The 26,197-nt window shown below is 42.1% G+C and overlaps 1 long non-coding RNA gene across 2 annotated transcripts in view; it reads right to left on the bottom strand.

Moving 5' to 3' along the window:
- Nucleotides 1-1,831: 1,831 nt before the first annotated feature.
- Nucleotides 1,832-26,197, bottom strand: part of LOC138684455 (uncharacterized) — a 43,394-nt gene continuing 19,028 nt past the window's right edge. Inside the window, exons 3-4 of one of the 2 annotated variants that reach the window (XR_011323724.1) lie at nucleotides 6,348-6,580; nucleotides 1,832-3,701 (exon numbers count right to left, since the gene is read on the bottom strand). This is a non-coding gene — a long non-coding RNA (uncharacterized lncRNA). Of the gene's footprint in view, nucleotides 3,702-6,038; nucleotides 6,581-26,197 lie in introns of those variants that run through there. The other variant, XR_011323723.1, reaches the window with a different exon arrangement.

Raw genomic sequence — 26,197 nt, 5'->3', positions numbered from 1 at the left:
ACTGAGCAAATTCTGGAGATTAAAAAGCGCCTTCTAAACTCATCTGAACCTCAAGTGCCCAATAACCCCATGCTGCTAGGAAACACCCCAGTCTCAGTATTCAACCAGGTGGTCCACAGAGCTGTTAGCTCATTGCTCCCTTCTGCACAGAACTGCTGGAGGCATCTTCCCAAAGGTGAAGCAATGATCCATGTCTGTGGTTTTGCCATACTTCTTTCATGACTTCTACTTTTAAGAAATACCAATGCCACTGGCAGGCAATTTTCTTCTCCTTAGTGAGGCAGTTCCTTCCTCTGTATCATGTTGTAGACATCTTGTTACTTTGTGAGTTACTTTACTGTTGTGATTAGTCTTCAGCCTCTTGGAAGACTGGAATAGGTGCTGACCGCCCTTAGAGATAAATGATTTAGAAGTATTTTTATGGTCTAAGCTCCTCTAACATTAGTTAGGCTATTAGTTGGGCTATTTTTTCATCTTACACTGATATGGGGAGGTGTCACAGAAGAGAAGCTGATAGCCCTAATCAAATGAGGACCTAAGAAGTCTCTGTGATCTTTCACCCACCAAGACCAAGGACAAGTTACACACACTAAACATGAGTCCTGCCAAACATTCGTCAGTCATTCATCCCTTGCTCTTGGAATTACTATGCAGTTTTTCCACTCCTTCCCCACCTAACAATCCCACCATGTCTGCAGGAGACTCAGGTTTGGTCCTGCGCCTTCTGTGGCAGTGCTAAGGCCACAGGAGGATCTGGGAATGAAAGAAGCTACCGACAGCCAGATTCCCTGCCTGTGCCTAACACAGAGATCACGCGAGCTGTGCATGAAGATGAAAGCATGTCTCAAAGTGCAAATAGCCTCCTCTCTTTCAGAGCTAACATCCCACAGTGGCACCTTCGGTTTGCAGTCCCAGCACTTCGGGACCACAACACGGGGTGGCCAAACAACCCTTTGTGATCCACACACAGCTTGCCAGCACGCCCAGCCTGCTCCCATTTTCTTACGCCAGATGTGTCAGAGCTGGGGAGAAAACAGCAGGTCAAACCACAGGACGGAAAAGGCTGCGGATGGTAAGGAGGCCCCTCTGCTCATGGAGGCCTGCTGGAAGCAGGAGGGATGATTCACACGTTTGCCTCTCTGCGGCTCGGGGAGCTCCGTGAGACATGCAAGGAGCCATTAAATTGCAAAACATGCCTGTGCCATGCGGCGCCCGGAGGGAGGCAGCATGTGGCACGGCAGCTGCTGGAGCTGCTGACACTGCCCGCTGACCGCTGCTGGACCAAGCGGGCATCAGCAGGGACCTACAGCAGAGGTGGTGGGCTGGCAGCTGCAAGGTTTGGAGAGGTGAGAGCTTGGGAGAAGCAGTGAGGGGTTCAGGTTGTTGGGAGGATTTGGGGAGGCAGATGGGGATTGCAGCAGGGTCTGGGGGGACAGACGTCTGAGTTAAGGCAGTGGGACTCACAGGGTGGCTGAGGGAGACGCTGGAGGGGGAGAGGCTCTCAGGCGGATGAAAATTTGGGGTTGTGGCTTGTAGGACCTGGCAGTCTGGGCACTCCTGTCATAAGCATTTAGAGGCACTTTGGGTTCTGTCTTTCCCAAATGAGTACTTGTAAGTTGCCTTGATGTTAATGAGAATTACATGCACACATCAGGGAAAGAATAGTCCCTCTACAATGGGCATGTGACAGCTAAAGTGCATCAGTCAGCAGGGAAACAAAAGAGGTCATAATTTATGTAAAAGGTTCATTTTTAATGTAAATTCTGCCCCCAAATGCTCTGCTTACCAGCCTGCATCTGTGGTATTTGGCAGTGGAAAATGAAAGGGGTGAAAAACTCACTGCTGGCAGGTAAGTGCATAATGTGATAGATTGATTTAAAATCCTTGTCATCTTTCTTTTTCACCTGCATACATAACGATCCTCTGTTAGTCATTAGGGCTCCTTGTACCTTCAGCACTCTAAAAAAATATTGGCTTTGAAATGATACTTCATTGTTAAGGAATTTTTGTCAGCTAGCTCCATTTATCGATGTATCAAAGCCATTTTACAAGAGATAGGCTCCACTTTGGCACTGATAGCGCATACATTACGTGCCTTGTGAGGACTTGCATCTCATTCCAGCACTGAGTGGAAGTGCCAAGTGCCACCACGGTACATAATGAGACATGTCACCCAGCGTTGGGGACAGCAAGGAGACGTGAATGAATTGGCCCCCGATGTTTTCTCCTGGCCAGAGATGAGAGGAGTGGGGACATGAGAGGTCGCAGCAGACACATGCTTAGGGTGCTACTCTGCACAGAATAGCTGAGGACTCTTCTGTCAGAGCCCCCGGGGCGGGGGTAACATATGCCACCAAGCTGCATTTTTTTGTTGATCTATTTACACCTCCTCCCCAGACAGCAAGAGCCAAGCCTGGAAACACTCTTTTCTGTAGCCATATGTGTGTCTGCAACAAGGGTTTTTTTCAGCATACCGGTGATAACTGGGGGTGTCACACTGTTTTGTGAGCAACATTTCGTAGCATAAGCCAAATCACAGAAAGACTACTACTGAGCAACTACCTCCAAAGCTGCTCAGGCTGTCTTGTGAATTAAATCATTTTTCTTTGTCCTTTTGTTTAGATCTTTACCTTGTGTTGCCAAGCAACTGCACGGGGAAAGTTAATGGCAAAGCTCCCCTTTTAGACCAGGCAGGTAGGAGCTCTTTGAACTGAGGCGATCTGGTGTGGAAAAGACAAGGACTGAGAGAGGAGAAAAAGCCCGTGGTCTTTTGGATCTTCTTGGATTTTCCATGCATCCTAGAAACAGAGGATGCTGCAGCAGAGATAGCCAAAGGCAGGGCTTTCCTGTGCATAGTTTATTACAATGTCAGTTCAAGGAAACTGAACCCAAGTGCAGGCTATGTGCTGAGAGATGTCAAAAAGAGAATGTTGTTACACCAGTGATTTTCACTCCAAATTATCCTACCGACAGAATTTCTCCCTCAAAAGGAAAATCTTGACCCTGTTCACTGCCACTCAAACACTGAGCCTGAGCCTCTGCAGCCCAGGAAAGATTCTCTGCCTCCACTAAATCATACTGAAGCTATAAAGGATGCCACTACTTCCTGCCAGCAATACCTACTGCACCTTCCAGATGATAAACTCAAAGCCCACGGGATCCCTGTGAACTGGGACATGTATTTTTCAGGCTGAAGATTCATAGCTTAAAAGTAAAAGAGGGGCCCAAGACACAAGGAAACTGCTGCCTCATACTGGCTCCCACACTCAATTTGCACAACTCACTGAACACAGTCACAGGACTCGAGGAGTCCTGACCATTAGGCACTTCTACCCACCGCCATCAAAGACTCCTGAGCCTGGTTGTTTCCATTCATTGCCTTGCCTTTTCTTTTAGGAATATTATTAATGATCCCAGTCCTGTTTTCTAGTTATACCACATAACATCCACGCCTCTCAAGGCCAGGATTTCAAAGGACTGGTATTACTTCTAATTACATGCTTCATTTTGTAAACTCTTGGGTTTAGAAGGTATTAATTAGATTGGCCTAGTTAGTAGTGTTTTCAATTCATGATTTTACCATGCCCCGTACATTTGGCATTTCTCCCAGGAGCTCAGCTGCCAGACTCAGGACACTGCACGGGGACACTTCCAGCTCTCTTCGCAGAGAAGAAAACCTGGGAAAGCTGAACCTTTTGTACCTGAAGATTCTGAAGAGCACCAAAAAAGTATCAGTTAAAAACAAGCCTCTTGAGTTTTTAAACCAATCAAGTCAGTACAATGATATTAGAGGTTCTGTTTGACATTTTTTTAATACCAGTAATACTAAGCTGATTCAGTGTGAGCTCAAATATTTAAACCCTGGTCTAGACAGAGCCAAAATAGAGGAATTCATCTCCAAAAGCTATATGTGCTACTTGTGCCTCATTTAATCTCCAAAGGTCAATAAATGCATTAGTAGGAATGTGCAAGAAGTGTGCATGGAAGCCAGACTCAGTAAGAAGACAGTTTAGTGTCTGCTGGGTATTTATGGGAACCAGAGGGATCATGGAAAAAGACATGGAAAAGGCAGAGAACTGCTGAGGGCTCACAGGATGAACTTAGCAGTCCCAATTGGAGCATGAGAGAAGTCGTGTTTCATAAGGGTGTAGACCTGGAAACAACCTCCCTCTCTCTAACTGGCAAACCTATTTTGAAGTGAACATTATTCTATGTTCATCATTCTCCACGTTTGAAAAAAATTACTATTGCAGATGAGAAATTGCATCGTGATAAATAGAAACTGCAGTCAAGCTTAATTTTTGTCACACAGCATTATGGGTGCAGCTGTGAGACTTGTGCTGAGGCTTAGCTAAAAATATTCCTACCATATTTCACAAAGTTTACAGGCTGATCTGACCTGGCAGTTCCTGTGTTTCTATCTAGTCTAGTATCCTGTCTGAGAAATGCTAACACCAGCAGCTTCAGAGGACAAGAGATGAAACCTCTCACAGTCAGGTGGCACAGTCTACCCTATAAAAATATTATCCAGAGCCATAACAGCAGAAGATTGATTACTGAAGACAAACTAGTTCAGCTCTGTAGCAAATGCCCCATATGCAATAATAGCATACTATTTACAGCTCACATGCATTAAAAATCAAAAAGTTTTTGCTTTACCACTAACAGCACTGTGGACTTTTAGCTGCTGTAGAACTGTACACGGAGACAACCATCTTGACAAGCTGTCAACTCTCTCTCACTACCTTTTTCTGAACACTGTAAAGGTTATTTACCATAGTGTCCTGGTTTCAGCTGGGATAGAGTTAATTTTCTTCCTAGTAGCTGATACAGTGTGTTTTGGATTTAGCGTGAGAGTAATGTTGATAACATACTGATGTTTTAGTTGTTGCTAAGTAGCACTTATCCTAAGCTGAGGATTTTTCAGTTTCCCATGCTCTGCCAGCAAGCAGGTGCACAAGAAGCTGGGAGGAAGCATGGCCAGGGCCGCTGACCCAAACCAGCCAAAGCAATATTCCACACCATAGAACATCATGATCAGTATATAAACTGGGGGGATTTGGCCAGGAGGGGCGGATCGTGGCTCGGGCATCAGTCAGCAGGTGGTGAGCAATTGCATTGTGCATCACTTGTCTTTTCTTGGGTCTGATTTCTCTCTTTTTGTTATATTCCTTTTCATTACAATTATTATTACTGATATTACATTTTTATTTTTATTATTTTAATTATTATACTTTATTTTATTTTAGTTATTAAACTGTTCTTATTTCAATGCATGAGTTTTACTTTTTTCCTGGTTCTCCTCCCCATCCCACTGGGAAGGGGGAGGAGTGAGCAAGCAGCTGTGTGGTGCTTAGTTGCTGGCTGTGATTAAACCACAACACCTAGCAAGGTAAATTCAGTTGTGAGCTATAAGAAATAGGAAGTGCTTCTGTAGTTTTAAAATCAAGGAGATCCAAATTTAAGATCTCAGCTAAAATCATAGAAAAACATCAATGTGCCAATGTTGTAATATAATTGTACGCAGCCCAACTCACATTACTAATATGGTCTAATATTTCCTGCAAACTTTGTCTGAAATTGTCAAACATTTTGTTCTAGTTTGATAATATTTGATTTTTTGTTATTGAAAGTATTTGTGTGCGTATATATCATACGTGACTGATAGCCCCTTAGTTCTCTTCTAAACAGGAAATTACACTGTAGATTTTTCTTCTAAGATTTCTGATAAGGTTCACACGTGTACATATGCATATATATACATATCCGCAGGTGCTTATATAGTTGTTGTTAAAGCTTGTGGTTTTTACACTTGTATTTCTGTGTGACAAGATGTGTTCACACCTGACAAGCCCCTTTAGTGGGAAAGACGATAATAAATTTCTCTTTGCGGGCATTCTGCTTCTTCAGAATCACCTACACACCATTAAAGCCTTCCTGGTTCTTTGCTAATCTACCTTAATTAATATTAATTATATATTAATAACAATATTCTGTGGCAGACATACCAATTCTAGACAGACCATAGACAGATCAAATTGGATCGTAAATTGTGTTTTAAAACATGCAAAGCATACATTCCATGTAATGCTATTGAAGCTAAGAGGGTTAGGAGTACATTGTACTGGTCTCTGTCTTCCCTAAGAGACATGATATAACACACTGACAGGAAACCACCATAAATATATACGCAGAGCTCAAGGAAAAGTGCCTCATGAGTTTCACGTTAATTATTCTCCCTCCTCCCACACACTGCTTCTTAATGGACAAACAGACCAATGTGGATGACCGCGTTTCAGGTCCATGTAGGTTGTTTGCCTAGAAACACCAAAGATCTCTGAAGACACCAGGCTTAGCCTGAGAGAGGCCTCTGCTGCAGGGCCAGCTGCCACAAGGTTGTGGAGAAGACAACAGGCCATCTCCAAAGAAACGTGTGGAATAAAATAGAAAGAAGTCCTTGTAAATGCTGCCATGCTTCTGCTTTGCTCCCCAGCTGGCAGGCAGCACTGGCAGCCCGTGTTGCTGGAAGTCTGAGCCGCGGAGCCTTCTGCTGCTCAGGAGATAAGGACAGCTACTGAGCCTGTGGAAAAAAACAAGATACACATTCTAAGGATTTACACTAAGGAATTGCGTGCATACATCAACAATGGTATTACACTATCTGCGGCCAAACACATTGCCGGATACTACTTGAAACTCATGGTCTCCTCTGATGACTAAGAAAGATACGTTCTTCAGGTGGTACTCAGAGATGGGACTTCAGGGTGTGAGATGTTATTGGGGGCACAGGGATGAGCTGTGGAAGAGTGTCTGCAGCCACATGGGTCACCTTTGTGTGTCTGCAAAGAAGGATTTTTATCCCCCTCCAAGAAATGCTGTGTGAACAGCTGAGCGCTCAGTCCTCCCTGACATTTCTCCCACTGGCTTCTCATGCTAATAATTTTAAATTTATCAGAGTGCATTGATTTTGCTATTTGAACCTCCCAGTTACCTTTGTGTCATTTTTTTTTCCCAAGACAGGTAGTTGGTTAATACAAAACACCGTAGCCAGGAAATCAAGAGCTTTTCTTTCTGTTCCCGGTTCTGGCACTGCCTCCCTCCGTGCCATCAGCATTGTCTCAGGGTTCTCACCCTCCCCGTACATACAGAAGATTGTAACACTTGCACAATTGGAGGAAATTGCTGGTTACGTTTGATCAGCCCCATATAAATAGCAGGAATTTTAAGAGCAAGGAACTCTCTACATGCCATATGGCATTGGTATTAATATATCAATAAATTCCTACCTAACTGCAACAGATGCTCAAGTCGGTAGTTTCACCATACAATGCAATGCACTGTTGTGTCCTTTCCTGTGAGCAAGAATAAGCCAGATGCTTTTCCACAACATATTGGCAGAAATATGGTGCTATACAGCCAGAGAAAGCAAACTTTACCTCAGCTACAGATGAGCCTCTACAGAACAGCTTTTTAAATCTTGCTTTCTTAAAGCTGATTAATTTTGACAAAGGATTTACCTACTGATAGCCATCCAGATGATCAAATACTGCTGGAACTGAGACTGATGTATCATCAAGGAATGTAAAACTCCCCGAATGTCATAATTATATTTTTCTTATTTCTTTTTATAATACCATTAGGCAAAGGAAATAAATCAGTGATTTTCTTTTTTCCTCCATTAACTATTTTTTTGCTTTTTTATCTTCTCTATTCACTCTTATTTATCTTCCTTCTCATTTCCTCAGAGAGCAAACAGTGCTAACCTGCTTTCCTGCTTCCCTCATTAAATATAATTTGAATTATTTTTACTTCACCCTTACCCATTAGTTCTCTAAAGTTCTCTTCCAGCTGCATATATTAACACCTCACTATTCTAATCATTCTCTGTTGCAAATATCATCACCTAATTTTGGTACTTGAATCTTCGCTCTTTGATCCTTTAATTGGCATCTACTGTTGAATTTCTGTGGGGCTATGCTCTTTCGCTATTCACTTCCCCAGTAATTCACATCACCAACTCCTAAGTCTCCCTACCCGACTATATTTCAGGATGTGCTTTCACAAATTATTTAAGCCACCTGAAGACTATGTGGCCACCAAGAAAGAGTTATCCTGTGATCCCAGCATCTCTGGTTGCATGTTCCCACCCCATTGCTGGCACTGCCATTACCACTTGTGCAACCACACAGTCAGCCTGACCACAACTGTTCTTTCAGTTCTTTGTGCTTTTTTTGGTAGGGTAAATTTTCTGGCAGATCAGTTAATGCCTGCTCAAGGGAGACAAGAGGGCTACGAGCAGAGAAAGAAAGGCAGGACTGCCTCTTTGGGCCTCAGGGCACATGGATGGATTTACAGCATGCATGAAACTGCTGTCTAGTAAGTGCAAAAACCACACAGTGACAGGAAGAAATGTGCATTTAGATTCTTTCCAGCTATCACTTTTCTGTTTTAATCACAATCACAGTTTTATGATGGCAGTGCATTACCCTTTGGGGAGGGGGTTGCTATTTGCTTCACTGAACTGTTGAACTTCACCAGGCCTTCAGTTCAGCAAAAAGCAAAATGCATGACAAGAAATGGACAGGTCTTGCAATCCTTAGTCATTGACTTCAACAGGAGTTTGTCTGGAGGGGAGGAGGGAAAACCATTAACGAATAGGTCTAAAAATAAATGCAAGTGCTTCCTGACATTGTTTTCTGGTCTTCTGTAATCCCCTTATGAAGGAAAAAGAACAGTGGGTTCAAACTGCATTTTAGTTTGTTGTTAAAATTCAGAAGCCAAGAAAATATGTTAAGTAATAGCAGGACTCAGAAATAAGAGCAGGTCTTGATCGTAGCCATGAGGACCTTAACTTCTATTGTTCCTGGGGTTGGTGAAAGAGAAAAGAAATCACTCACCATTACCAATACGCCTTCAAATTATTTGTTACAAGTTTAGATATCCAAAGACTTAACACTTAAAGGATTATTTTTCCTCCAAAAACTAGACCACTTTTATAAAAGAAACCAGTATGCTACATTTATAGGTAACACCTTAAACTCATACATGTCAGAGAATATAATGAAAGCTCTAATTGTTTCTTTCAGTATCTTCAGGGAACCTGTCAGAAATTCTCCCACATCTGCAGCAGCCAAATACATAACTTTTCTAGCGATGTATCTATCTATGTCATAGGACAAGCTTAAAAAAGAAGCAGCAATATTGATCTTTCAGAAATCTATACAAAAACTATTTAGGTTCATCTATCTTGGATACCATAATTATAGAGCACAGGTCTGGCTGTTAAGTTCCTTGATACATACTGAAACTAGTAGTTTGAGTATTTATTTTCTCCTTCAGAGTATCTCATTGCAAACTGCCCATAAGATGTTCAAAGAAATCCACGAGTTTTCCTAATGGTTTACAAAAGTGGAAAAGCCCATTTCCTAAGGGTTTTTTCCTGTTATGCAAGATGTATATAACAGGCAAACTCCATGGGGGTCTGGAGGTATCTGGGGTCTGTTGTAGTGATGTAGCAGCGTATGACTTTCTCACTTCTGCCTTTCTGATGCTCTCCCCCATGCTGCTGCAGGGGGTGAGCGAGTGCTTGTGTGGGGCTGAGCTGCCTACCGTGCCTACCAGGGTTAACCTATTACAACTTGTTCCGCTTTTTTTGCTGTCCCAGTCTGCCTTGACTTCATTTCACAGAGTTTAAGATCCCAAAGGAACATTGGTTCACCTCATATGACCTTTGGCACACAGAAGGAAAGTATAATTCACTCACAACCTTAGCTCAAAGATATTTGCTTGGCTAGAGGTTTCCAGCGTGAGGAAGAAGGGCCAGTTTAACTCTGTAATTTGCTGCAGAGACGGCTCCTCACCTGGCTCACTTCTTCCCAGGTGCTTGTCCTGGTCTTCTGACCCTGCAACACCCACAGCTGCTCCAGCTGTTCCCCACAGTGCTCTCAGGTGTTTTGCTACACCTTGCACATCTGCTGGGATCCTGCATCCTTTTGGCCTGGGTGAGCAGCTATCCATCACCATCCTGACTTCTGCTAGGCAGGAATTACAGAGGCCCAGGGCCACAGTGCTGCATTACCTGCTACTCTTATCCTTTAGTTCCTACCCATTGAGTCACACTGCTCTTCTTTGTTAGGGGCAGAGCACCTCGAACACAAGATGGAGATGCTATACGCATTATTTGTGTGTATGTATCCTGTTTTGGTCCCTTTTTCTTTTAGGTTCTGCCCTCCCTGTGACTTCTCTATGACCTTACCACTTGCTCTGTGAGTGCCTCTGGTTATTGTGCATCTATGCTCAGATGCTTTCCTGTTATTTCTTTACCTTGATCTGCTGTGTGTGCTCCCAGCAGACAACATACCAGTGGGAGAAGGCTGAAGCTGTAGTCAAAATGCATTAATTTGGAAGTATTGTATATCTATCTGAAGGACAGGGGAACGAAAAAGACCTCAAAACCAAAAAGGGGGTATGTCCACAGGCTCCCATTTTTCTTCTGATGTAGTTTAATGCGACAGTTCAGCTTACAGAGATGATCTGGTTGCTGTCCTTCACCACTCTGTTCAGTGAGCATTAGCTCAGGAAAGTGGCTAAATATTACATAAACTGTTGTTAGGGACAACTTTAGAAAATACTCATCTACAGACCTAGGGCTGCCACAGTTTGTTTGAATTTTCACTCTCCATCTCACCAGCTCAAAGCCTGTGTTTTGCTGGAGGGAAGCGTGTACCTGGCTGGCTGGTGAAGCCAGTGCATCCTCGATGGGAGGCAGAACCCAGAGAGGATCCAGCCAGGCCAGGAGGCAGCTGTCTCCTCTACATTGATGCAGACGCCGGTCAGAAGCTCAAATCCCTTCTCCAGCTCCTGCTCATCTCCTGAGGATATAGTTACTTGATCAAGCCCAACTACATCAAAGACAAACTTGATCTCTGAAGTGTGACGTGCTCTTGGGACAGTGACATCTTTACAGTCAGGACGAAGCACACAACAGGAACTTTTACAGTCAGGATGGAGCTGAAAACAGGACATTTTTGGATGCTGAGCATTGACTACAGACATTCTTCTTCCTGAGAAAACACCAGTCTGAAGTCTGATTCGTTGTATAAAAATAAAAATTATACACAAATATACAACTGGGGGGGTATTTGCTACAAAGCTATGAAGATAGTTTAAAGCTGGAATGGACCACTGTGATCATCTAATTTGATCTCCTACAGGGCATTAACTATTTGAATTCCCTGAATTCTTGATTTTAAAAGAATAAATATTAATAAAGAAAAAAAATAGTTTGACAAAATTTATTACAAGCCTGTGACTAATTATCCTCCTTACTAATAAATTGTACTTTTATCAGTGAAAATTGAGATAAAATGTTGTAATTCTATAGTGAATGTAACACAGTAAAACTTCAGTTCCTTTTCTCATAAAACGTTGAATATACAGGTTAAAGTTCATATCAAATTGTAAATATGTAAATAGAGACTTTCATTGTTGTGACATCCTTTAAAAATAGATGAATGTATATAGTGTTGGCATTATTGAAAACCTGTGTAGAAACCTGGTTTGTATCCAAAGTCAGTTAATCTCTTTCCAAAACGCATTATAAATAAGAATTGATTTGGTAACATTTTAAAATTGTATTATCAAGAAAGCCAGGTCTAAACATACCATTTTAACTTGATTTGCCATTTCTCATTATCATTTTACTATTTATTTTGTCCCATTTTTCAATTGAATGACTTAAGTATTGCCCTTGAGATGCTCCTATTTATAGCATATCTTAGAATTTATTAGGTTCACAAAAATTCAGTCAATGATGTTGACCTTTACAAGAAAGAATCACTCAGACTCCTTAATTCCATTTCACTGCATTGCAGTGGTAGCTATCTTTCTCCATTTTATCTAAATTTTACTTATTAATTTCACTATCCTAAAGCTGCCTCAAGCTGGAGGACATTTTCAAGCTTCAGTTTTTTCATAGCTTCTCTATTAAATGCAAATTTTCTCCTTTTATAGTTTTCATTGAAAACTTAAGATAACAGACAAATAAACTATCTAATAAAAAAAAAAATGCTCGTTAGTGAACTCCCACTGGAAGGTATATTCTGCAAAGACAGAGAAGCCTTACATTCCACAAAAGCATGGCCAAGTCCAGATCAGAGCTAAGAATCAAACTGAAAAATGACCATCCGGGTCACCTTATAGTAATGTGGGTTATATCTCCTTCAAAATTAATAGAAAGACCAGGACCACTAGAAATACCAGCATACAAGAAAAAAAAAATCATGCAAAACTGGATTAATTTAGTAGATTATGAAGAGGTTAAATAAAATGTCAGCACAGGGAGGAACATACATCACTGAAAAACTTCAGCATACAAAGATAGTATGACTACTGAGTCACAGAAAAGAAGGTGATGGCAGGTTAATTAACCACATTTCATGTAGCTGTAGAAAGATCACAAAAGGAGCAGAGACTCAAAAATGGTAGTAAAAGCTGCTGTATTTTAACTTTCAAAGCCGGAATTGGCATGGATTTTGTTTGTAATTGCTGTCACTAACTGCTGACTGTATGTGCCCAGTGAGCAATGCCTCAACGCAGAGGTTCATTTAAAAACTCAAGAGAAGATAGAAGGATGGTGAGCCCAGGACAGAATCACATTATTTACTCAAGCAGAGCCAAACTCAAAAGCAAAAGCTCCAGTGCAATGACATAACACACAGAAGAGGCAGGTATTTACCATGGTCATAAGGTGATTTTGCCACATGAAAGGGTCAGGAGAGCTCATAGTTCCAACCTTTCTTCTCACTTTCTTATGATTATGGAAAAAGCAGCGAAATAGCTTCCTCTTTGGAAACATAACATCCTTTCTATCTTGCAGGGCATCTCTGCTAGCTAGAGTCACCCCATAATCTTGGCTGCTAGGAGAGTCACCGGAGCAGGCGAGCATTCCAGCCTGCATCACAATGCAAATGAAGTGATGTCCAGATCCAGATCCTGGAAAATTCTCCTCTCCAGTTTAGACAGTCAAACCTACCAGTTTACAGCATGCATTTGCAGACACACGGATGCTACCTTACAGACTCTGGAGACTGGTAACCATGCCTACAGTGTGTGGTACTCTGGGAGAAATCCAGCAATCGTAATGATTACAGTACCTAGTGTCTACCTGGTACTAGTGAAACACTTTATTACTATACAAGATAGGGATAAAAGGTAAGGACCGTTTTGTTTTGTAACACAGATTAAAACAGAGATCTACAGTAATAAAATTGCAATAGAAGAATACAAGGCAGTATAACCTATCCTTCTAGGTTATATTTGTCAGCCAAGATTTCCCCAAGTTGCTTGCGCACAGAAACTAGCTTGTGAGGCTGGGCTAGTCGTCTCCCCACCCTGAGGGCAGGGGTTTTCCAGAAAAGACACCACCTTCTCAGCTGTTACAGTTAGAGATGGCTGCCCCTACCTGTCACCTGTGCCATGCCAGAAAAATCTCCTTCTTTTCGATCAGGGTTTGCCACTTCATTTTCTGTGACAAGTCACACAGCAATGTGAAAAACTGGGTTATTATGCTTTCCATTCCTCCCTGATGTTTCCATGAGTCACATATCCATTGGATCCCTCTGCTACTTTTCCCATGAGGGTTGTTTGTTGGGGGTTTTTTTTGGGGGGGGGGGGGGGTGAAAAGGAAAGGAGGGTGAAATTTGTCATCTCATACACAAAAGTCTCTGGAGTGTGCTATTTATGGGACACATCTACCTTCTCACTGACCTTGCCTCCTTTGCACATTTATATATCCATTAGAATTTATTAACTATGAATACATTAGGCTCCAGGTGCATAACAAAGTGTCTAGAAATCATATTTTAATAAAATATCCAAACAGCATGTCCAGATAATGCCTGCAATGTCCCCATATGTCTTACTACACAGATCACACAACTTAGTATGTCCTGGTAATATGACCTGCAATAGGTATCATGAGCTACATTCACTACCATTTAAGATAGGACAAAAAGGCAAGATACTATTAAGTGTTTTCAGTTTTCTAACCATTCTATTTGATACTTAAGAGCATAATATTTTAATTAAGGTGGGGTTTTTTTCCCATTATGGAAATAATTTTGAAGCAACTTTCCTCCTGGTTGCTTAAGCAGGTTCATTACAATGCAATGCAATTTACCCTGCTGGACAGGTCTGCAGGTGGCCAGAAACCCATTAGAGAGGTATCTACCTACTACAGGGGAAACTAATATTCAGGAGACAGGAAATCTCACAGGGACTTCGATTTTGCCAGGCATTAACACAGCTGAGTGGGTAGCAGGTGGCTGGAAGCATAAATTTCCCTGTAACTTATTTATTAGGGCTCCCTTGCCTCCCTTCTTCTAGAATTATAACATGCTCTTGGCATTGATAAACCCCAGCAAGGGCACACTGTAAAGACACAAGTAGCAAAGTCTTGATAAATATTTTTTATCTATTTGACCTAAACTGTTTGAGCCAAACTGGAGTCTTATGTGGACCTTTTTTTTTTTTTTTCTTTTCTGGGGAGAAAATAAAGTATTCCTATGATGCAAACCTCCTCATTTAGAAATAATATATAACTGCCTGTCTTCCTGAACAGAACAAGAGTCAAAGAGGAACTACGTTCTTCTGTCACAGCTCCAAACCTTCTTTCAGCCAACTCTCTGCTTGTAAAGCTCTCCATCAACTTTTTCCTACACCATAATCTGTTTTTCCTCTGTGGCTCTTTCCCCTCTCCATGTTTCCATGATGCTTTCTCTCCCACTAAAGCCCTAGCCCCCTTGCTCATTCCTGTGAAAATTATTTGAGCCATGAAGTTCGGTTTTCACTCAACATATGCCTATGTACTGTTCATATGTTTCAGTTATCTAGTGCCCCAAAGGAGCTCATCCATAGTTTATGCTTCCCTGGAAGGAAAGCTCATCACCACACTCACCAGCTCTGAAGAGGTTTACTTCTGTGTATAACGAGAACATAGAAAAGAAGAACATTTTCTATTCATTCTGGGAGGAAAAGCATAGAAAACTCTCTTGTGAGTGCTTTGGGACTAGTTATTCAAATTCCCTAGAATATTCTGAAAATTTCAGCATTAATTCACAAACACCAAGGTCTGTATGGCTGCACTGTATCACATACACAGTCGCTTGTGAACCAGCACTCGTGATACCCTCAGTTTCACAGCACACTCACCTGTTCTGCTAGAACCAAGCAGAAATGCTACATTTAGACATTTTTTTCACAGTTCATTCAGGACAATCGCATATTCCCTCTCCAGCCCTGTGACCACACGTGCCACGTGGATTTGTGCAGGAAGCGATGGGCTGATCAGAAGACCCCCATGCTGCAAGGATCCCTGCCGACTGACACAGAGCTGCCTTAGCCCTCCCCACTCCATGTGCCACACGCATCCTGCATCACACGGTCTGACACACCACTACCTCCCATGCTGCAAAAAGAGGTCCTGGAGAGGCCCAGGACTATATGGAGACCTGTGGTATCCATCCTGCAAGCCCAAAATGTTATGGAAAAAGCACTGCCTTACACAAATTAAAGAAATACTTCTCCCTGCCCACTCCCTGTTAACACCCACGTATCTTTTCCTGGAACTCATAGTCTCCCAGTAAGCAACAAATCCAGAAAGTTAATATAGTTACTGTAAGTGGGTTGGAGAATGGAAGTAGGTCTTATGTCTGCTTCTAAGAAATTTCATTAATAAGTAAACATATCCATAAATATTCTGAATAAAACAGGGGCTAGAAAGACATGTATTCCAGCCACTTAGAAGCAGGAAAAGCAAGAAAGGATTTCTTTCACAGATTCTTCCTGTAAATTATATAGGAGAGCTGCATAAGTATTCTTCGGCCTGGTTTAGCTATACACTGTGTTTTCCTATTAAAATATTCACATAAAATTAAGTATCCACAGGCAGACAGACAGGAGCAGAGATCATGGAGATGTAGGAGGAGTCTGCCACAGAAACAGATTCCCTCACAATACAAATTACAAAACTCTCTAAAATGGTCAATGTAAATTTAATCTGTTGAAAACTGGCTTTAACTTATTTTCATTTCCTTTGTCCTTTCTCCCAAATCATTCCAACTTTTCTCTGTTAAAGTTAGCACTCAGAAAACAAATCATTACAGTTATTTTTCTTTTTCTCAGCCCTTTAGTGCCACACAGCATTGCTAGACAGATCCTGCTGGCTTTATTCACACACATCTCATCTTAATGACAGTCTAAGGCCTTTTAAAATGAGCCATTAAATAATAAACTCAACCACAAATATACAACCATTGCAGTAAATTCACATTAGACATTCAGACACTATGGCAATAAGAGATTAGATGACTAGAAAGACACTCTTAAAGCCACTTAAAACACAATTACAAAGGAAATGCTATCAGCTTTGTTTTCCCTTTTTAAAAAAACCAATGCACTGGTTCTTCAGCACCTTCAGTTCTTGCCTTCCTCCCTTGTGGAAGAGAAAAGGGCTATCGTGCAACCTCTAAACCCCAAAGAAGATGTCTACATCAACCTCAGGGACCTCCTGGGTTTGGCCCCAGAATATTTTCTTCATAGCTGTGTTGTGTAAATGAGCACCATTTCTCCTTTGGAGTACCTGGGGCAAACAAGTGCCTCCAAGGTCCGTAGAGACCTGCCCTGACCCTGCATGATCGGGTTCAGCCATGAGAAGGGGTCACCTCGGCATGGCTATGGGCAGCCCTGGGCTGGTGTTTCTCGGCATGTTGGAACTGCCCGGCCCAGAAATTCCTTCCACTCAAAACACACCTTGGGGAGAACAACTTCTTTGGACCATGTTGAGTTCAGAGCCAAAGACCACTTGTGTTTCCTCCCAAGAGTCACTGGGTACAACACGCAGTCAGGACTGATGGCAGGTTCAAAGCCTTTCTTTTGCTCCTTCCCCCCCATGTCTTGTGTTTCCTGCTGTATGGTGGCTCTGCATAGGTAGGAGTAAGGGACAACACTGCCTCGCTCTGACTGTCCTGGAGGCTTATGGTAAAAGCACCAGCCTGGGAAGTGGTAGATGTTTCTTAGCAAATGCTCTGCTTCTGAGCAGTGTCCTGAGCAGCTCCAAGGTAAGCAAATGACATCACATCCTCAGCAATTGGGCGCCTACCCTCAAAAAACCAATACGTACTTAATTTCAAATTATCAAGACACCAACTCCAAATAGAGCCAAGCGTCAGGCACCTCTTCACCATCAGATACATCCTAAGACATAGTGTTTGATGTTGGCTACTCTCAGAGCACTTTGTTCCACATGCAGGAGCCTTATATCAACCTACATAAGATACTAAGATCGCTATTTAAACAATGGAAAAAGTATTTCATTCACATCCTCTACATAGGTCTTCAGGAGTACTCCGTCCCTGCAGTGATTGCAGAAGCCTATGCACCTAATTTCAGCAGTCTGAATTCCCCCTGCCAACACTAAATGCTCACTCACAAGGTTTTTTACTGCCTAAATAATGATGGCAGGTGATCAAAATCTGGCCTAATACCACATAAAAGTCCCTGGAGCTGAATCATCCCCAAAAATGTATTCAGCTTAATTATCTGGTAAGAAAAACAACTTTGCTCATGATGTTGACCCTTTGTGGAGTGAAGCTGATGCAAGCTATACATTTTACTTCTTTCTTCTCTAATATGTTTTGCCTTTTTTTTTTTTTTTACGTCTTTCTATTGCTTTTTTCCCCTTTGCATTTAGGCAAAAGTATTGTTTACTATCTCATTAAGCTCAACTGAGAACGATCACAAGCTCCATTAGACCACAGTGACAATATATGTCTTTAATTATTTTTTCATAAAATACTCTCACACTGGAGCAGAGTGACTGGAGCGGTTGTGACATCTTGCTACAAATTCTTACGTGGGAGTGTGTGTGGTGGGTATGGGGCCTGGGGAGGGCTGATGGAGAGACAGAAGGCAGAACCGTTCTTTGGGGTTTTTTTTTAAGGAGAAGAATCTTGGTGAAATATTTCTGTATGCCACATATGCTAAAAGCACTTCCATCTTTAATGTCATCTGGTCAGAATTATACATTCAGCACACACTAAAATCTAAATCAGGTCATTATTTACTTTGTGAGATGATAATCATACTTTTATTAAAACTTTTAAGCAGTTTTGAGCTGATGGATTTCCATAACACTTAATTTGTAAGCCATATTCTGCTATTCCTGTATTTGCTGTTTAGCCTATCTTATGGCACCGTAAAAAGTCCTGCCATCTGGCAGAACAATCACAACCTTCCAAATTAGAACATAATTCTATACTTTCTTGGTTTGTTTCCTTGGCAAAGCTTTTGTCCTGAAATATGAATTCTCCTTACAAGCTAGAAAATATTTCCTAAGATATTTAGAGCCAGAAAAACTTTGGTACAAAGCGTCTCTTTTTACCAACAGATGCTGCTTCTAAAAGCAGGGAAAAATAGGCCTCAGCATCCTTAATACTCTTGGCTTTTACTTCATCAAGGCTTTTCTGTTGAAACATTCAATATTGTTGATATGAGAATTCTTGTACTGGCAAGACGGTTTTCCTCTTTCGAGGGATCATAAAATAGTGTTATGCATTGAGAGGATCTTTATTCATATCCCACATAGCAGTGCTTATTCCACTGGCAGGCTCGCTGAGGTCTAAATCTTGGCGTCCCTTTTCTATCTCCAAGTTATTTGCCATTACTTCATCTCCAAGGAACTCTATTTTTTTTTTTCTCCCATCTCCCCTAAACATACTTAAAGAAAAGGCCTGAATCATCCAGTAAGTCAGTTTAAGGGCGTACGTGCAACCTGTGTATGCCCCCAGAGAAGCCAGCAGGGTCTGCCTGAAGTCTGCAGGTGGGACGAGGACAGCCGCACTCCGCTTTCCTACGGCAGGAGGCTGCTGCCTGTGGAGGCATAGGGCACCTTTGGAGCAGCCCCTGAAAGGCCGAGTGGAAAGCTCTTTACTCCTTCAGCTTCCTCACAGTTCCCTGATATTTTTCAAACTACCTGGCTTGGTCCTGTGAATTGGCATGACACCACTGACTTTCTGGCAATTTAGTAAGGACTTCAGACCCATTGTTTCCATTCCAGACTCCACTTCCTTAAAACAAATAGTTGGTATATAGTAAGTGTATAAACATGCACAGAACTCCAGAAATTTCCAAAATTGCAATTCAGTTGTTCTACTGTGATCTCTAGCTCTCAGGGGCCCTTAGCCCTTGTCACTGAAATCCTGATGGTGAGGAACAGATAATTTAATTACCTTGAAATTAAAGTTTCAGCCTCAGTGTTACCTAGCAATACGTGCATCGCAAGCATTATGTTTTAAAAGCCATTCGAAAGCATGGGAAGGTTGCCAGCTATTCAAATATTGTCATAGTTCTGATTTTCCTCCAGCTCCCCTGATAAACACTCAGAAATGAGACCAGCCTTCCAAGGAGGAAAGACAGTTGGAATCGAGACATCTCCATTTATATATCCTGAAAACAAAGCAAAGAGCTGTCCCTGGGTTCAGTTTGGGCATGTAGGTACCCTCACTTCACGCCAGGGGATAAGCGTTTCCCTCCACTCTCTGCTACCTGGAGGAGGCAGGTTCCTATTGAATCAGACGGACGGGAGCCTTACAGATCCAGCTTTTGTAACAAGGAGGTTTGTTGGGGTGTCTCTGATATGCCTGCAAGATTGCCATAGGAATTATACTGTGTTTACTGTGGGTTTCTGCCTCCTGGTCCTCACTGTAAAAGCTCTATCTCAAAGAAGATGGAAGCCCAGGAAACTGTGGTAATCCTTGAAGGATTCACCTGCAAGCCCCAATTCATCTTTTTCACAATCACTTCATAGATCTACTTGTCTGCTCCAGGCCTGTTACCTCTCTCCAAATTAAATCCCGCTGATCGGCAAAGGGCAGCAGCTGTCATCTCAGCTGACTTGCTCTACTCCTTGGTTGGTTGTATATCCCTTTGCTGTGTGTCCCACCACTGCTTCTGCAGACTTTGGGGCAGGGCCTGTCATTTCATCACCGGGGCTGCTATGATGGAGTCCAGCTCCAAGATGGAGGCTGCTAAGCTCTGGCATAATAAAAATACATAAATGAGACTCTGGGCAGCCTTTGTCCTGCTTTACATTACAGAGCTCTGAAGATCTTTATCATATGGTTTCTTCTATGTATGTTTGTCCAAGAGAGAAACTTACTTCTCAAGCAAATGTGACTGGCAATGATAACTCATCCTGAGAGGTTTAGTGCTCTTTTCCTTGGAAATGTTCTCCATTTAACATCCTGCATTCTCTTCTGTGGAAGCATCTTCAGAGCTGGAGAGAATAAAATAGGAAATGAAGGATCACTGAGACCCAACAATGTGGAAGGTCAGAGGAAAGGATAAATAACCTCCTAGGCATTTACCCTTCCCCTCCTTGGGATGGGGTGGAGCTCCGGGATGGAGCAGCCTCTCTTCAAAGTGATGACAAAACTCCTCTGCACAACCCTCTCAGCATTCTCTCTTCCACCACTGCTAACGATCCTCTAGCCATTGCCTTGAAGAACCTACTCATTTGAGCTAAAACCCCATGTTCGTACTGAGACATAGAAGTAGCTCATTAAACTTTTTCTTAGATAAATTGTTTAGACTAAGTAATTCTCTCCTTTCCTCCCCTTGTGTTGCCAGCCTATTGTTTATAGCCAGCATTCCAGGCTGTGTGTGATGAAAATGCTGATGTGTTTCCTGAGCTACAGACCCAAGCTTTATCTCATCTTTCATTAGGAAACTGGCTGCTTTATCATTTTATGCTGCTGTGTGCAATGTTTATTTTTTCCCCATTATTAACATTGTATAGGAGGATGTGCCCAGCCCCATCAGCTGTTAGTTGTATTGTGCATACCATACACGCACACGCAAAAAAAAATAAAGGGGGGGGGGGGAAGGGGGGGAAAAAGGGGGAAAAAAGGAATACATAGTGTAATAGTTTGGGGAAATCTACACACACAGTTCACAAATTCCCTTTGATATTGGGAACAGCCTTTGGGTAACAGTGCCAATGTAAAGCTGTGTCTTTCACACGCTATATTGACTGTGGAGTTTGCTGGTATTCTCTGCTGTCTTTTACTTCCATTTTTCAATCAAAATCCACAGGATATGACAAGGAAAATTCCTGCCCTTTGCACAGGCTTAATGATGATCACCTATTCATCTGGAGTCCTCTCAGAAAGAAATAACTCATCTCCAGGTTTTCCTCTGTTTGACTTCCAGGGGAGAAATTACTAAGCAGTGACTCACTCGATGGATCATGAAAGCAGCAAAGGGGACCAGGGGTTACACATGAATCTTTGACTAGCTATTCTGGTCAATAACAAACTAATTGGAAAAGTCAGAGACATAGTCCATGATTTAGAGAAGCTATGTTTAAGAGAAAAAGAATCCTGAATTTCCGATAGGATTTTGATATAAATCCAAAGAATGCACAAGTGGTTTGAAAAGGAGGCAGATACTTATTCTTTTGTCTATAAGAGATATCTCTTGGGCTACTTCAAGCACATTGATTTTTTTAATCAATTTTTGCAAAGCCTGTTTAACTTTTTGCTTTAACTACTGAAAGAGGTAAGTACTGGGAGAAAAAGGTACTACAATATTAGAAAGAGGATCAGCAGAGGTTGTAGGGGCCAAAAGCAACTGAATTAAAAGATGTCATTGCTGTGAAGGTGTAAAATTGCCTGTTTGGGGCTGTGTGCTGCCCATGAGGATAGCTTCTAAATCTGAAACATTCTCACATGTGGTAGTCACCACAATTATTTTCAGTTACTGCTTTTATTGAGTGTAATGGATTCATTGCATGCGCACAGTGGATTGTCCTGGATTTCTGATGGACCCCAAAACCAAGGTTATCATACACTCTTAACGTCAGGCAGTTCAATTATTTCTTAGTGATTCTATCAATTGCTCTTCTTGAACCACTTCTCTTTTAACAACAATAAGCATTTTAATAATAATAAGCATGCTAATAATAAGCTTTTTCATTCTGAACTTTACCTAAGACCATAGAATACCCAGAAAATGAGTCACCAGTTCTGTCTTTCTTTCTACATTATCTACATTTCCTTATGCTGACCTTCCTTTGGAAAGAAATATCTCTCCAAAATAATTTACATTTACCTAAACTGGAACAAAGGGACCTGATAAAAATATGGCTTGTCAAAATCCAGCTTGAACTTAGACTTGCTGCTCAGGTCTGCTTCCTTCCCTCCCTACACCCAATAGTATTTTCTTTCTCTAATTCAATTATTTTCAGTTCCATTTAATGTTCCCTTTCTCAACACCTCACTTCCTCATTAATGCACAGAACAGTGTATGGTTTTGAATGTTTGCCCTGTGGTCATCCACAAAACTCACATAAGCAATGCCAGAGCTAAATGATGACCTCCAAGGTTTAGTTGTCTAAGACTTGGGCCATGTGGATTCAATTCTCCAAATTTTCACAGACTTTTCTTTATAACCGTGGCAAAGTTCAAACCACTTTGGTGTTACTGCATTCTCTGAAAGTTTCTCAGCTCTCCAGCCGTATTTTGTTTACACCATTTAAAATTAGTCTTTTACTAACTGTGACACCCATCTGAAGGTATTCAGTTTAGTTATTTTTGGATCAATAAAAACAGACATACTGGAAGTGAGACATGCTAAACCAGAATAGTTTTTAAAGATGAAGTATGTAGACCACTCTTTTTGTTGTGAGGATGGTATCTCCTGCAGGGCCCCTGGCCTCGAGGCCCACACAGTACCAAAAGAGGATCTGAACTACACTGTGTCTATATTCAGCCTTACGCTATATCCAGCTGCCACACAGGGACATTCAGTTCATTTGATTTAAATCAAGTTTCTGTTCTTCAAATTCAGGGACTGTCACAGCATTGATGTGATCCTTGTTACATTCTAGTGCAACACGCAGGTGATCCTTAAACCATGGTATCTATCTATAATCTGAAAGAACTGGTTTATAGAATCATTTAGGTTGGAAAAAACCTTCAAGATCGAGTCCAACCGTCAACCGTGCCCACTAAACCATAGGATCATAGAATCATTTAGGTTGGAAAAGACCTTCAAGATCATCGAGTCCAACCGTCAACCATGCCCACTAAACCATAGGATCATAGAATCATTTAGGTTGGAAAAGACCTTCAAGATCATCGAGTCCAACCGTCAACCATGCCCACTAAACCATAGGATCATAGAATCATTTAGGTTGGAAAAGACCTTCAAGATCATCGAGTCCAACCGTCAACCATGCCCACTAAACCATAGGATCATAGAATCATTTAGGTTGGAAAAGACCTTCAAGATCATCGAGTCCAACCGTCAACCATGCCCACTAAACCATAGGATCATAGAATCATTTAGGTTGGAAAAGACCTTCAAGATCATCGAGTCCAACCGTCAACCATGCCCACTAAACCATAGGATCATAGAATCATTTAGGTTGGAAAAGACCTTCAAGATCATCGAGTCCAACCGTCAACCATGCCCACTAAACCATAGGATCATAGAATCATTTAGGTTGGAAAAGACCTTCAAGATCATCGAGTCCAACCGTCAACCATGCCCACTAAACCATGTTCTGGAGTATCCCGTCTACTCGCTTTTTGAATACCTCCAGGGATGGTGACTCAACCACTTCCCTGGGCAGCCTGTTCCAATGCCTGACAACCCTCTCAGTAAAGAAATTTTTCCTAATATCTGACCTTCAGATATTTATCGCTTTATCCCTTGCCGCAACTTGCGGCCATTTCCTCTCGTCCTATCTCCAGCCGCCTGACAGAAGAGACCAGCACCACCCCAGCACACCCCCCTCCCGGTGGTTGTGGCGAGGCTTCGATGAGGTGTCCCCTCCGCCCCGTCTCCTCCAGTGGAGTGCTCTCCCCCCCGCCGTTCCCTTTCTTCCTTCCCTGTCGCAGCCCTGGTGCCAGCAGCGGGGGGGGGGCACCGAGGCCGCTCGGCCTCACCCCCTTCAAGCGGGTTTTGCGCAGGAGGCAAGGCTGGAGCCGGGGGGACATCCGTCCCCTGAGAACTCGGGCCACCCCCCAGAAAGTCCGCTCCACGCGAGGAACACTAGATGGCACACGAGGAACACTAGATGGCACACGACAACCGCCGTATGACTCCTCTTTCGCTTCAGAGACCGACAAGCGGTTTCAAAGCATCAGCCTGGAATGTGACTAAAGGCCTGAGCTCAAAACATGACTCTAAGTACGCTATAAAAACCCACTGGGAAGATAACCTCTCCAATAAAACCTCACCCCGCTTCCTCCATCAGAATTATTTTCTATTTATAACTCTGCCTAACTTGGCAGCTTCAGAAAGTAAACACAGATTTTATTTAGCGGCTTGTTGAGAAGCAAGGGAATACTGTTGGTTTAGTATACAATATAAAATAATAGAGTGGCACGCAGAGTAAAGCCCACTTGGCTCAGTGACCTCTAGAATTCACAAGACGACTGCTGGGACAAGAGTCAAGTGATACAATAACCTACCACATGGATTCTGTTAAAGGATCTGTGCTTCACTTTGTAAGTAAAATCAAGTGCTCGCTTCTTTTTATATGCCAATAAGTATTTTTTCCTTGTCCTAAGAGATCTAATACCCCAGGGAAACAGATGCCTTTTGCTATTCCAACTCCTTATGCTTTATTGTATCAGTGCTTAGCATGGGTCTGTTTTAATTCGGGGGGGGGGGACGGGGACACGGGGACATCCAATAAACATTCTTTTGGTCAAAAGAATCCTTTACATTCTGTTGTTCATAAAAACACAGCATATAACAAGGAAAAGCACTTACAGGACTCTTCACACTTCATTACCAAAATATCAGAGCAATCGGTTCCTGGTGCCACTTCACAGACTCATCACATCTGCATAAAGTGGTGCAACTTCTGTCCATGGGCGAGGTTATGATTTAACTGAAAAGATGTGAACTTTCAACTTCCTGTGAGCTGCTGGTAGTTGGTTTGGCTTCTTTGGAAAACAGAACTATGTCCATGATTACCTGGTAGAGGTCCAATCCTAAACTCACCTACTCATTTACAGGAAGCTGTAAATTCTATTTTACTGGCAGAAGGGTGTAAATTCTTTCTTGCTTGTATTAACAAAAACTAGCCGATGGGGTAGGGAAGGGAGACTTGACCCTGAACGATTCCCCTTCTCCCTCTCAGAAGTGGGCTAGAAAGAGACCTAGTGGCCCCCTAGGAGGGGACTCTTCTGCGAAACGAACCTCGACTGTAGAGCCAAGACCAGTATAAAGCACCCACCAGGTTGAGAGATGACTCATCCAGGGAGAAAGGACCTTCAGTGCTCACCAGAGTCCCCAGCAGAGATGAGTGTTGGGTGTTTTTTTCTTACTTTCATTTCCGTTCACCTATTTTTGCATGTTTCGCATTTCATGTTACCTCTTTTCAACTGTGTAAATAAGTAGTTTTATTTGGCTTTAACTTACTATGATTTTTGTCAAGAATAACTTCTGAGTAACTGGCTAAGCCTTAGGGTATTCCAGTCATCCAGGATGGCAATCCTAAAAAAACAGGGTCTTGGACATCTCTACCCTGCTTCTCCTCTTTACCTCATACAATAAGGCATGTTTCCACATAGTTGCAGGGCCCAGGCTGAGGTGGAAAAGTAGATGCCTTGGGAGAAGTATTTATGCCTGCAAGTATCATTAACCTAGAAAGTTCTCCAGCATTAGGTAAAAAAGAGGGGGAGGGAGCACAGATAAATTCGTGGAATTCTTAAGGGACATGTGATAGTAATTATTGATATCTTATTTTTCAGTTTTAAATTAAACTCCTACCAAGCATTCATGCCAGTTTGAGTTAAGTAATAACTGTTTCAAGGATGCTGTGGTAAGAAAACTGGTGAAAAATTTTTAGTCCTATGTAAATCCATATTCTGGCTTACAGGAAATACACTTCCAAGAATACTATCGCAAAGTTGTGAATGTGTGTTGACGATCTGCTGTAACAGCTGCATATATTTAAAGGGATGGAAAGGAACTAAGTATATGTAAACAGTTCTCCCACCTTTTGTAAAAAGGCATAAATTTTTATGTTACTTGGAACTGTAGTTGCTAATTCTATGTTTGTTGCTTGAAATGAATGGCGTTTTTATTGGATTTGTTACTTATCCAAAAGATTTCGTGCAAG

This window comes from Haliaeetus albicilla, chromosome 2, assembly GCF_947461875.1.
Source record: "Haliaeetus albicilla chromosome 2, bHalAlb1.1, whole genome shotgun sequence".
NCBI classification, from domain to species: domain Eukaryota; kingdom Metazoa; phylum Chordata; class Aves; order Accipitriformes; family Accipitridae; genus Haliaeetus; species Haliaeetus albicilla.
This window is presented reverse-complemented; position numbering and strand designations above follow the sequence as displayed.